Here is a 6,519-nt window from a genome sequence, read left to right on the forward strand (position 1 = left end):
GAGAAGGAGGGAGGAAGGAAAGGTAGGAAGGAAGGAAGGGAGGGAGGGAGGGTTCCAGAAACTTATATCATAGAAACTTTTATACCATATTTCTAGACCACATACCCTGTACTATATAGGATTTCTCCTTTTATCTCATTGACCAGAACTTAGTCATATGGCTGCAAGGGAAGCTGGGAAACATGGTCTGTTCTCTGACTAGCAGTGTGCTCAGCTACGACACTGTTGTTCCTTTACTAAGGAAGAAGGGGAAAATGGATATTGGGAGATAACCAGTAGTGACTGCCACAGGTAGATATTATCACTGGCCTCATCCCACAGATGGGGTAAGGTGAAGAGATGTTCCTTGGGAGCCCAGAGGAGTATAGGATCTGATCCCAAGCCCTTTACCATCAGGCCGCTTGACACAGCACTTGTGAGTAAGGCTGAACAAGAGAAATGAGGTATGTCTTGTTGCTTGCTTAACACCACAGAGGAGGTTAATTGGCAAAGTAAAACAAATAGAAGCTGTAGAAAATACATTCTGAACATTCCTTACTGCCCATACCCTGGTGCTGATGGGTCAGACAGCCCCAAGGGCCCTGGCATCTATTTTAGGAAAAGGCTAAATATGTTTAAGTATATTCGTGGGAAGGATACAGTACCACATGCTAACATTATTGATTTCTCTATTAGTTCTTATGGTAGAGTAAAAATCATATACCACTATTTTATAACATTAAAGATTGACCAATTATGTATGTTTTTCAGATAATAGCATGCTTAAGTAGTACAATTGTCTCGACCAGTGCTTCTTAGTCCCTCTTAGGCCATATATATACCCTTCGGGATTCTTTTTTTTTTTTTTTTTTTGGAGACAGAGTCTCGCTCTGTTGCCCAGGCTGGAGTGCAGTGGCACGATCTCGGCTCACTGCAACCTCCACCTCCTGGGCTTAAGCAATTCTCTTGCCTCAGCCTCCTGAGTAGCTGGGATTACAGGCATGCACCACCGCGCCTGGCTAAGTTTTTGTATTTTTTAGTAGAGATGGGGTTTCACCATGCTGGCCAGGCTGGTCTCAAACTCCTGACCTTGTAACTCACCTGCCTTGGCCTCCCAAAGTGCTGGGATTACAGGTGTGAACCATCGCTCCCAGTCTGGGATTCTTATAAAAAGTATAAATCCTCTGGGCGCGGTGGCTCATGCCTGTAATCCCGGCACTTTGGGAGACCGAGGTGGACTGATCACGAGGTTAGGAGTTCGAGACCAGTATGGCCAACATAGTGAAACTCCGTCTCTACTAAAAATACAAAAAATTAGCCAGATGTGGTAGTGTGCGCTTGTAATCCCAGCTACCTGGGAAGCTGAGGCAGGATAATTGCATGAACCCAGGAGGCAGAGGTTGCAGTGAGCCGAGATCGCACCATTATACTCCAGCCCGGTTGACAGTGCGAGACTCCATCTCAAAAAAAAAAAAAAAAGTATAAACCTTCTCTCTAGAAAGACGGACATTTGTTTCTACTCACAAAGCTTGGCCTATAACCTTAGGGAGCTCAGGAACTGCCCTGAAGCCTATCTAATAAATATTTCAAGAAAGTTTTTGGGAAATGTTCTAAAAAGCGAATCCAGTGCAAGGATAAATGAACAATCCCACAGTTCCTTGCATACACACATCAAGGTCAGAGTGGGCATCACACCTCTCAACACAGCCTTTCAGAACTTTATAATATAGAGCATTTTATAAAATACAAACGATCTGAACAATACATGCAGGAATGCAGCTTGTTTTTATTCATTCATTCAGCACTATATCCTGGGGATCTCTCCAAGTTGTCTTCCATTTTTCATAAGCATGATACATTCTTTTTTTTTTTTTTTTTTTTGAGGCGGAGTTTCGCTCTGTTGCCTGGGCTGGAGTGCAGTGCTGCGTTCTGGGCTCACTGCAACCTCTACCTCCCAGGTCCAAGCGATTCTCCTGCCTCAGCCTCCCGAGTAGCTGGGATCACAGGCACCTGCCACCATGCCCGGCTAATTTTTTTGTATTTTTAGTACAGATGGGGTTTCACTGTGTTAGCCAGGATGGCCTCCATCTCCTCACCTCGTGATCCACCTGCCTCGGCCTCCCAAAGTCCCGGGATTACAGGCATGAGCCACCATGCCCAGCCTCCATGATACATTCTTTTTACACTTCTGATCTGGTTGTTGTGTTTCCGGAGAAAGAAAAATGAACCACAAAATATTCAGAAAGGGGCAAACAAGGAAATCAAGCATTTTTTTAAGGATAGATGAAATGAGTTCAGACTCTTCAGCATGTAGGATTGAGTGTAATCACAAGTCATAAAATCATGAAGGATAGGAATGAAGAGACTAGAAATTTCACAGTAAACCTTAACATATAAAAACAAGAGAGCTTTTCTAAAAGCTCAGAATAAGTCACTTTAGAAAAAATGAAAGGACTGTTTCACATGGTGGTTAAGAAAAGGAGGAAAGTGACAGTCAGAGGAGGAAAAAGCATGTCACAGACAGCAATGGGCTGGTCGTGGCAAGCTCTCTGGTTGGGACTCATTTTTCCCCAGCTCGTCCCATTATTCCCTGCAGACTGCTGCCTCACCCATTGGTACTGCAGGGCAGGAAAAACTCAGAACCAGCAAAGCGCCCACCCCAGAGGCTGCCAGGTAATGTCAGGGCAGTGCTGAAGCCCTGCTGGGATGTGGAGGTGATACCAACACATGCACGTGGGCATCTTGTTTATATTCACAATGAGAAGCCACTGTCAAATCTAACTGAACATTTTTTCATTTAGATTTGAGGATGTTTCCTGAGGTCCTACTGTGTGCCAGCTGTGGCCATGTTAGCTACCAGGAATATGAAGATGAATAAGGAGATCACAAGCAAAAACAGAAATGCCAAGATAAACTTGGCCCAGGTTCCCTTGGGAATTCTCAGGATCCTACCTGGTGCAGCAGATCACACCAGGGAGAAGTTACTGGATCTTTGATGAGTGGAGCATCCACAGAGGAAGGAAGTGAGTGTTTGTTAATGACATCATTCCTCACTTATGTTGGCAAATATGAATATGGAAGAGATGGCTGGAGGGTTTATTCAAAGTTGGATATTTGGAGGAAGAGAATGCCTGATGTTCCTACCAAAAAAAATTAGACCCTATGGACCAAGATACATAAGATAGACGTAGATATGTAATGGGTTTCCTTTCTGCTTTTTAATTTTCTTTGGAGTCTGCTCTGGCTTACCTCCCAATTTTCCTGTCTTCTAGGGGGTAGGAGGAGGGATGTCAAATGATGGTTCAGCCAAAGAAACCGAGCTCTTCCTGATGAGGGAACTCTGAGTTGTATTCAAGGAAAACAAACACCAAAAACAGATAGCCAAATGCCAATGGTCATGATTTGAAATTTGAGTGCCTTTTACTGTAACAGTTTTGCTCCAATATTTCCATTACCAGTCCTTGGGTGAGGTATTTGACTCTACATCAGAGGTCCCCAACATTTTTGGCATCAGGGACTGGTTTTGTGGAAGACAATTTTTCCACAGACGGGGCAGCAGGGGGATGGTGTTGTGGGGTGGTTTCAGGATGAAACTGTTCCATCTCAGATCATCTGGCATTAGTTAGATTCTCAGAAGGAGTGTGCAACCTAGATTCATTGCATGCACGGTCCACAGTAGGGTTCCCACTCCTGTGAAAATCTAATGCCGCTGCTGATCTGATAGGAGGTGAAGCTCAGGTGGTCATGCTCACTCACCGCATTCCTAACAGGCCACGGACCGATACTGGTTCATGGCCCAGGGTTTGGGGACCCCTGCTCTAGATGACACAAATTCTAGTCTTGCCTAGCCCTACTGTTGACTAGCCATAGGACCTCTGCAAGGTGCACCCCTTTGGGACTCCTTGTCCCCACCTGTAAACTCAAGATGTTGACTAATTTGACCCTTTTAACTCTAAAAGGTGATGCTTGCACTCCACAGAAGAGATACTGAGTGCCTGGCACGGTCTTAGCAATTTGTGAAGTATGCTGTTCTAGTAATACTAAGGCAGGCTCTTAAATTTTGATTTATAAACTCTAGGCCGTGGGCTCTAGATAAAACAGGGCTCTAGAGGGCTTTTTTTTTTTTTTTTTTTTTTTTTTAATGGCAAAAGCAATAAATTGCTGTAGTTTTCTAGATTGTAGACTTAATGTGGTTCTCCCAGCTATCCATGTCTGGGGAAAGGAAGCTGATAGACACAAGAGATCAAACAGCATTACCTTCAACATCCTTACGTGTAAATGAGGCAAACACGTCACATCTTGCAATTGGTCCTGCTTTTTTTTTTTTTCTTTACTTTTCTTTTTGGAAGGGGGAGTGGAGGTGAGTGGTCACTAAATTCAGGCCCAGTCATTAAGAGGTGGTCCCTTACTAAAATTTTCCACGCTGGAGGTGGAAGGAATTGCTTGCTCATTTATATTCTCTGTCCTGTGGAAAGCCTTCCCTCCCACCCCTTGAGCCAGTGAGTCACTTCCTCTCTGCAAACCTCTAAAGCCTCCTTTCTTTCTCAGCCCAGACCTGGCCCTCTGGAGAGGGTTTTGGAGTCCTGGGTAGTCAGGGTACCTCAGGCAGCAGGCAGCACACCTTGGATGTGAGCTGAATGGATTTTCAAATTTCAGAGAAGGAGCCTCCACGCAGGAGAAAGTGTGTAAGTGTTCTGATAAACGCCAAGTGTTGGATTCTAGGTTCAGCATTTTTTTCTTTTTACTTTAAACAACTCTAGGAAAGAAACACCCATAGAAGGTACAGCAAGCGGGTTGCAGGTTTGTTTTATGACTCATGGAAATTTCTAAAATGATAAATATTGGCTCAGCAGTAGTCTGACATAAGACACACTCAACTAAAGCACCATGGTTACAAGAAACAAGAAGTGCATATTCGGTAAATAAAGTGTGGCTCCACTTCCAAAAGCTTTCAGAGAAAAAAGAGCAGCACCCAAGGCCTGGATTCTTGAGGTTCCCTTCTTGAACGGCCAAAGTTCCATTTGTTTTTCCCAAGGCCAGAAACTTCCCTGAGATGACTGCAGTGTCTTCCCAGCCAGGAAGCCATTTTAAATGGTTTGGGTGCTATACTTTATTCAGTCCAGAGTCTTTTTGGCTAATATAATGAAAAAATTTTATGCATCATAAAAATTAATGAGGTTGAAGAGACAAGTATTTTTCTCCTAAAAAGAAAAAGGAAAGTAAATATTTTTCTTGCTGAGTAAAACCACCCCCATCTTTGTGTGTATAAGATGCTAGGCATCTTGGAGAGATGTAAGGAATCTGGAATATCAACTTTTCAGATGAAATTTAGAGAATGTGAGCCACAAATAATGGCTGGGGTCCTCCTGAGTCGAGTTTTTATTTCTTATGAAACAAAGTCAGCATTACTTTAACTTCTCATCAGCTCATTTTAGTTTCTAAAGAAAATATAATAGACTAAAATTCATACCCAATGAAAGGCCATTGTATCCACTTACTGACAGCTGGGAGTGAGCAGCTCGGATCTGCCTTTCAGCTGGGTTTTCCTGCATAACAGGTTTATTAACAGAGCAGCGTGACTCACAAGCAGTGTTCTTTAGAATCACCCCCCAACACACACACTGGAACCACGATAAACACTTGGTAAGGAGGATCAATCACAAAATAAACTGAGGAAAGACTCAGGCTACAATTCTATGCTTCAAATAAAGCAGCAAAAGAGACTGTTAGGCGCATGAAGGTCCCAGACAAGAGACCTGGAAGAAGGCACCAAATCTGAAAAGGTGATTCAGTAAGTTGGCTGCGTCATGCTGGCGACCCTCCTACAACCACTCATGGATATATGGACTTCCCTTGAGCCAGGAGGGCCCAGGACTGAGTCACTAGAATACGTCGTAGAGGAAATACGGGGGCAGAGAAAGCTAAAGCCATTCTGTAAGCTCCTGCAGAGAAGCCCCCTTGAGGTAGGGGAGAGATGAGGTGCCCCGCATGGTCTGCAACACCAGTGCAGGTGGGAAGGGATATGCAATGAGGCGCTGTATCCAAAGGCCCTTTGACCCAGCTGCTGGGAAACGTATCTCAAATTTCTCCAAAGAGAAACTGCGAGGGCCAGATTATTCAGAGAGATTGACCTGGAACCTGGTATCAATGCTGCAGAAACGGACTTCTCCTTTGCACGGCCTGGCCCTCTGTATTTGCCCTCCCTTTGCTTTTCCACTCATCTTATATTAATCAGTGTTGCAACAGAGGGAGCTCTCCTCACCAGCGAGGCAGTGGCAGGAGTGTCTCTGCAGGTAGCCAAGGTGATGCTGGCAGCCAGGGAGGCAGCAGTTGGGATAGCTGTGGCAAGATCACCTCGCTGGCTGCCAGGGAGAGAGCCTGGGCCCTGAGCCAGGACATGGATGGGCCTGGATCATTCTGCTGGTTGAGCCAAACACCATTAAAAATAATTTCAGAAGGGAAACCACTTTGGTGCATTTTTTCTGGCTATTAAAAAAAATACAGATTTAGGCTAGGCGCGGTGGCTCAAGCCTGTAATCC

The 6,519-nt window shown here is 44.5% G+C and overlaps 1 long non-coding RNA gene across 1 annotated transcript; it reads left to right on the forward strand.

Annotated features, from left to right (window-relative positions):
• Nucleotides 1-340: 340 nt before the first annotated feature.
• Nucleotides 341-6,055, forward strand: LOC131382218 (uncharacterized). The gene is made up of 4 exons (XR_009211501.1): nucleotides 341-443; nucleotides 2,576-2,652; nucleotides 2,781-3,002; nucleotides 4,528-6,055. It is a non-coding gene; the product is annotated as an uncharacterized LOC131382218 (long non-coding RNA).
• The last annotated feature ends 464 nt before the right edge of the window (nucleotides 6,056-6,519 follow it).

This window comes from Hylobates moloch, unplaced genomic scaffold (assembly GCF_009828535.3).
Source record: "Hylobates moloch isolate HMO894 unplaced genomic scaffold, HMol_V3 SCAFFOLD_21, whole genome shotgun sequence".
NCBI classification, from domain to species: domain Eukaryota; kingdom Metazoa; phylum Chordata; class Mammalia; order Primates; family Hylobatidae; genus Hylobates; species Hylobates moloch.